The sequence below is a fragment of the Pleurodeles waltl genome, chromosome 3_1 (assembly GCF_031143425.1).
Source record: "Pleurodeles waltl isolate 20211129_DDA chromosome 3_1, aPleWal1.hap1.20221129, whole genome shotgun sequence".
Taxonomy (NCBI): domain Eukaryota; kingdom Metazoa; phylum Chordata; class Amphibia; order Caudata; family Salamandridae; genus Pleurodeles; species Pleurodeles waltl.
The window spans coordinates 387,029,497-387,035,664 of NC_090440.1; the positions used below are offsets into that span (position 1 = coordinate 387,029,497).

The window sequence follows — 6,168 nt, forward strand, 5'->3', positions numbered from 1 at the left end:
TGGGGTTAAGTGGTTAGGGGAAGTGGTGGAGGCCGTGCATGGCACAAGTTTGGGTACTTATAGGTGGTCAGACTCAGGTAACTCTAATTGCTGACTTTCTATGGTTTTGTACGCTTGAAATGTGAGCCTAACTATAAAATCTCTATAACCTTTGTTTTTTTCAGTAAATTATATATATATATATATATATATATATATATATATATATATATATGTGGAGAAGAGTATGGTAATCCTATACTTTCCCCTATATACTTAGCATAACATTATTTTGAATAGTTTGGTTCTAGATATTAAGACCAGAGTACATGTGTAGCATTATATTCTGTAGATGATATTCAGGTAGTATTTTTTTTGCAAAATGCATAAAGTAGAACCATTTTGCTCATTTTATATAAGCTGGTTGATTGATTTAGTTGTTAAATTTGATTGTCATAAAAAAAATCACATCTCTTAGATCATACCCCAAATAGCAAAGCCCTATTTGCATATTGAAAGCTTCAGTATTTATTTTCTTGTATCAACGAAAATATCCTAAGCAATAATGTCATCAGCTATACAATAGTATGTTCTGATCCTGAGAATCTGGGTTCTGATGATATTGCAATGATTGTATCAGCATGTTTCAGCAAAAGGGTGAGTGCACTGAAATGTACTTTAAAATGCAAATAGTTGTGTCCTCGTCACAAATGTCAAAACTTTTAAAATCACTATAGATCTGAGCCTGGATATTAAGGAGGGTAGAATAATCAGGGTGGAACACTGCTGTGTCTATCCTGGAGAAGATCAGTGTCCATCAAACACTGGCAAATTCCCGAGGTTTGATGTTTATATTGCGTGCTATAGTCTTTGCCAATGCTTGCTTTTATACTGTGGAGTGAAATCAGACAAATTCCTATGAAAATAAAAAGCTATATAAAAAGAGATGTTTTCATTCCTCCGGTAAATGTGTCAATGCTCACTTTCCATTGCTACTGGGCCACTCACAGACTGTAAAACAGTCACTCATGCATTCCAAGGAGGCAGGCGGGCTCAGGTAAACAGCCATTAAAAAACAAGCATTGGTAAAGGCACTAGGTTTTGCCTATGTGATTAATAGATTTTTTTGTTGTTGAAAACGTTAGCTTAGTGAGCGGATATCAATGTATTTAGGCTGACTGAGACCAAATGAAGTGCCCCGAAGGCAATTCCAGGTAGCGCAAACTTAACACAAAGGTATTGGAGCTCTTTACAAGAGCACCAGTAACATTATGTAAAGACACATTCAACTTAGGTGTATTTTTAAGGGTGGGACGAATAAGGTCTACAAGTACTCAAAACAACATAGCATATACAAGCTAATGTATACACCCACCTTTCACAACCACTGTTTAAGCCCTGTACAGGCGAAATCTAAAAACAATACTTAAGGTTCAAGAATGCACTAAATCTTAAAATCCAAGATTGTAAGAGAGGTATGCTCGTGACACACTTTATGGGATCATAAATGACTTGGAACCCAACACTATTAGCACAGTATTTAACAGCGAGATGCACTTTGTGGTCATATGAAGCGTAATAATACCTCTACACCAAAGAATATTTGTTCAAGTGATAAGAAAAGAAGAGATGCACATCCTCCTACCTCTACAGTGCGGGCGGAATGCTGACAATACTCGTTTCAAACCTACATAGCAAGGACACCTCAGTTTTGCAGCATACTTGATTAAACCTATAGCCCTCCATCTCCCACCCCACCACCATAACTAATTTGCTGTATATGTTTCTTTGTACTTGTACCCTACACAAAATAGAGTATTAACTCTTCTTGTAGTGTTATGTAGTTTAGATCATTTTTAGCATTATTGTGATGAAAACAATGTCAAACAAAATATGTATGGTAAAAATGCCCCCTTCTCCTTCACATTGGTGCAAGACTTCTTAAAGGAGATAAGTTATAATGTCAACCGCTTAGCAGTTACTGATGCTGCAATTAAACAGAGGTGCTGGCACACGCTTGCTTCTGCCCTGGGGGAAGGGTGGAGTGAGGGCTCAATCGGAGTGTGAAACTGACCAATGCACACCAGGTCCGAGTACCGGCTGAACCCCTTGGTAATTGGTCAGCACTGCGGAGGCAAAACATTAGTTTGGAAGTAATTAACAAGTGGTACTTGCAGATCTTAGAGACAGCACAAGTGCTTCCTAGGCTCAATCTAAAAAAGTCCCACAAAACGGCTGAAAACAGTACTTCAGCGCCTGGAATTTGATAAGAGAAGCACACTTAGAAAAATCATTGGTAAATGCAAGAAAATAGTGTGCCAGCCAATACAGAAACCAATGAAAGCAAGGAAAGCAGGGAGGGGAAGCCCCTTTTAAGATCTATATTAAATGCAATAGATTTTCACAAGCACAGCACAAGCGCTGTGCAGGCGAAACCTAACAAGTAACAACAAGATTTTCCTTTGGCTAATTTCAGAAGTGATTGACACCGTCACAAGACAATTGCTGAAGTTTACAGGGAAACAGAAGCTGAAGGAGGCAGAACTAATTTCACTTAAAGTAAGTCTCAACTATATATGTTTGCCATGAATGATTCAAATACCATACACGTCAAACCTAGTGTTGCCTCCTAACATCAGAATGCCGGTGTTCTCCAAACTGTAGACGTAAAACCAATTGCATTAAATTTATAGTACGCTGAAGTAGCTGTAATGAGACACGTTCAGGGCTCCTCAAAACAAATGAAGATAAATGTGGTAAAGTGTGTACCAATGTATAACATATTCAAGGGTTGGGATGTTTAAACTTCAAATTGGATGTGAAAAAACAATTTCGACCAAGATTATAATTAAAGATACCAGATGGCTAATCTTAAAATTATAAAGGTCCATAACTATGCATCCAGGCACGCAAATCCAAAAGATAATGGCAAGCCCTACGACATTACTGCATACTTAGTCAATAGCAGTACGTCTGCATTTCAAGAGCATGCCAGATCTAATACAAATTAGCCTGTTTGATCCGTTCTATCTTGAACCTCTCACTTTCAAGACTGTTGATTTACTTCCCTTACTCCACACAGCCTTTAAATGCAAAATACATTACAATATGTATGTATTTTTACATGAATGTGTTTGTTGGGTGCTAACTTAAACAGTGCGACAATGTATTGCTGTAAACAGTAAGAAGTCAAGTGCTACAAACAGTGAACATCAAAGCGTAGAAATAAAACGCAGACAATAAAATGTGATTTAATATTGCAGATGAGGTGTTAGCCAATGAGTCAGTCTCTTTCCATAGCAGAGATAGATATCCAGCACCTTCTGAGGGAATGGACAGAATGGGTGAGGCTACTGATTGCAGGAAGTGGGTTCCAGATCCAGGATTCCATGATAGGTGCGGGGAAAAAATCAAAGTTGACAACTTTGCCATTCAGTGAACAACCAATTGCAGACAGGGATGCCAAGGAGAACATCAGCTGCTGGTTCATGTCTTATCCTGGTGGTCGAGATGTAGGATAGGGTTACAGAGTCGAAGGTAATGAGGTACATACTCCTGATGTGCAATGTACTAAATAAGTGGAGGAAGCCACTGCTAGCCTTTGGGAGATTAAATAGACAGCATTACAAATCCCATACAAACTAACATTACCGAAGGGGGAGCACTTTCCCTTTTATATTTATTGGCGAGTGACACATGATCCAAATCTGGGATGGGCGCGCTAAGGTCCATGTACATCGATCGAGAGATCTGAGCAATCCTTGCGTGCACAGGATGCGCGCCAGGCTGCGCTTCCACTCCACCATTAAGATGCAACAGCGGCTGCTTCTTGTCGAACTCTGCTGGTTGTCTGCGGTCTGGCAGTGGGGAATTATCGTTTTGCTGCAGGAGCCTCTGTTCCTAGAGATAGGGAAGCAATAGAAAAAAAAACAGAAACCGTTCCATTAGGCACCCAGCGTTCACATCCTACACCGTGCCTGCTGGCGGCATGTGTTTTCCATAACTCTTCCTGCACTGCAACTATAAAAGAATTACTCTGTCTTTTGTGAAGAGACGTGTTCCTATTTCATGTTTGTGTTTGTGGATTAGCTGGCATGTGCCCAACTGGAGATTGCACTTCAAAGCCTTTTCCAGACACCGAATACCTAGCACATGGGCACCTCGGGGCAATTTTGTGGGATCAGACAGCTGGCGTTTATGATGTGACATAGTGGCAGGGAGTACGAATGGCCCTCCTTCCCCCAATCTTTTGTGGGTAATGTCAGAGTATTTGAAGGGCAGTTTAATGTAATCTCTATAACATCTGGTCTGGTGGAGGACTCCCCTCTCTCATGCTGTCCTGCACTGTCAAAGTCCCCGTGCATCTTAGTCCTGTAATAAGCCCAAGATGTTTGTTTTAGATGTATAGAGTCTTACCAATCAGCAAATGTTTACATGCATCCTTAGTCGACTTCTGGCATGCAATGATACTGTTCCTTACTTAATCAACATGGAATGAAAATGCATGTTTTACAAACGCACAATGAATTAAGCATAAACACGTCTAAATCGAACGTCATTTTTTATTACTTAGGGAAAAATTAGTGAAATAGCGTGAAACTTAAATTGTGGTTAGTGGGACCCAATGTTGCTAGTACCAATGTTAATTGGAAACCAGTTCATCAGCACTGTTCACATTATACAGAAAATGTTTCGCTGAAGTGACTGAAACATTAAAGGAACCTTCTGTGCAGAGAGTAACATACATGATTCACTGATTGTGAATTTATGTTTCAAATCGGGACATGGATATCTGTGTATTTTTCTTTACAAAGAAAAAAAAAACATACTAGAGCCATTCTTTGCAGCATTTCTCATTTTTCCATGCAACAAAAATGATAGGATCATGACACAGAGCAAATGTTTGCTTAACACAAAGTAATTTAGTTTAATATGTTAATATATGTCAATTCCTCGGTTTATATACCGAGCTATTTACTTTTTAGTGTCTGGAAAGCAGTGTTATTTTTTTTAATTAAAATATGCTCTTTCCAGCATACATTTACAGAACACGAGCTTCAGCCTCTTATATTGTCTATAGCGGTATCGACGTATAATGTGAAAACTCTGCCTGGATCATGCACCCGTTATTTTTCTGCCATTCCTGGATACCACGATGAAGACGGCAGGGGACTGGTGGGTTCAAGCAGTTACAGGACCTATGAGCCGTCCATAGAACCCTGGTGTCTCTGTGGAGAGCACATAAGCCATGTGAGATGCGCTGTGCACAAGTACCGTGGCAGCATTACTCCTGTGAGAGGGAAGAGATTACCCAACGTCTAGTGTACGGTTCAGACAACCCCTAAGTCATTTTAAGTGTTTGGGGTTTTGGACTTCTTTTCGTGTGAAGACATGTAAGAGCTGCTAATGAGAACAGCAATTAGATGGACCATTTATTGCAGCGTTCATTTAATGAGCTCGTTGACAGAGGTGCACATGTTACTTCAGCCTAAAGAACATATGCTCGAAGAGCTGCTGGCTTGATTGCAGAGCGGAACATGTGTAATGCTGGTGTAATATGGGCACTAGTTGTTCATTTTAATTAATGAACAACACAGCCAGGGAGACAATCTGGGGAGTAATGTGTGGAAGACATTTATCAAGAGCTACTGCTTCTAGCTACGAGAGGCAGAACACATCGACATAAAAGAAGCGTTTGAGAATACAGCCTTGTTTATCAATGGTTATAGATGCCTTACCTTGGAGTTTGCAGGCAGGGGTCTTTGGTACTTAGTGACTGAGCACGGTCCGCGGTGTTCAGCAATGTTCCTCTGTGGTGATGGTATGTTGGCATACGCTGTACATTATCACCATAAAGTGCAACACGTTCTGTGACAGCCAATATTCTCCGCGCACGGGAGGCCATGGTAAAATACCCAATCGCCTCTGCTCCGCCAGGCTCCCTTTAAAGCAACTTGTCTTTTAGCTTACCCGCAGATTCACTCACGCCATCGCTTAGCAACCGCGGCGCGTCGCTTAGCAACCGCGGCGCGTGGAATCTTGTAACGCAGTGCGCTGCCTCCAGACCTGTTTATTTCCGTCTGCCAAGGAACCTACGCGAACCACCTCTTCCTCCACGGAATTTTACAATGGTTTAACCTTAAACTGACCAACAAAACTCAATTAGTCGTACCGCAGATCAAGAGGCAT

The 6,168-nt window shown here is 40.6% G+C and overlaps 1 long non-coding RNA gene across 1 annotated transcript; it reads right to left on the bottom strand.

Moving 5' to 3' along the window:
- Positions 1-3,205: 3,205 nt before the first annotated feature.
- On the bottom strand, positions 3,206-5,930 carry LOC138283201 (uncharacterized). Its single transcript, XR_011201124.1, has 2 exons — positions 5,718-5,930; positions 3,206-3,879 (listed from the first exon to the last, which is right to left on the bottom strand). It is a non-coding gene; the product is annotated as an uncharacterized lncRNA (long non-coding RNA).
- Positions 5,931-6,168: the final 238 nt, after the last annotated feature.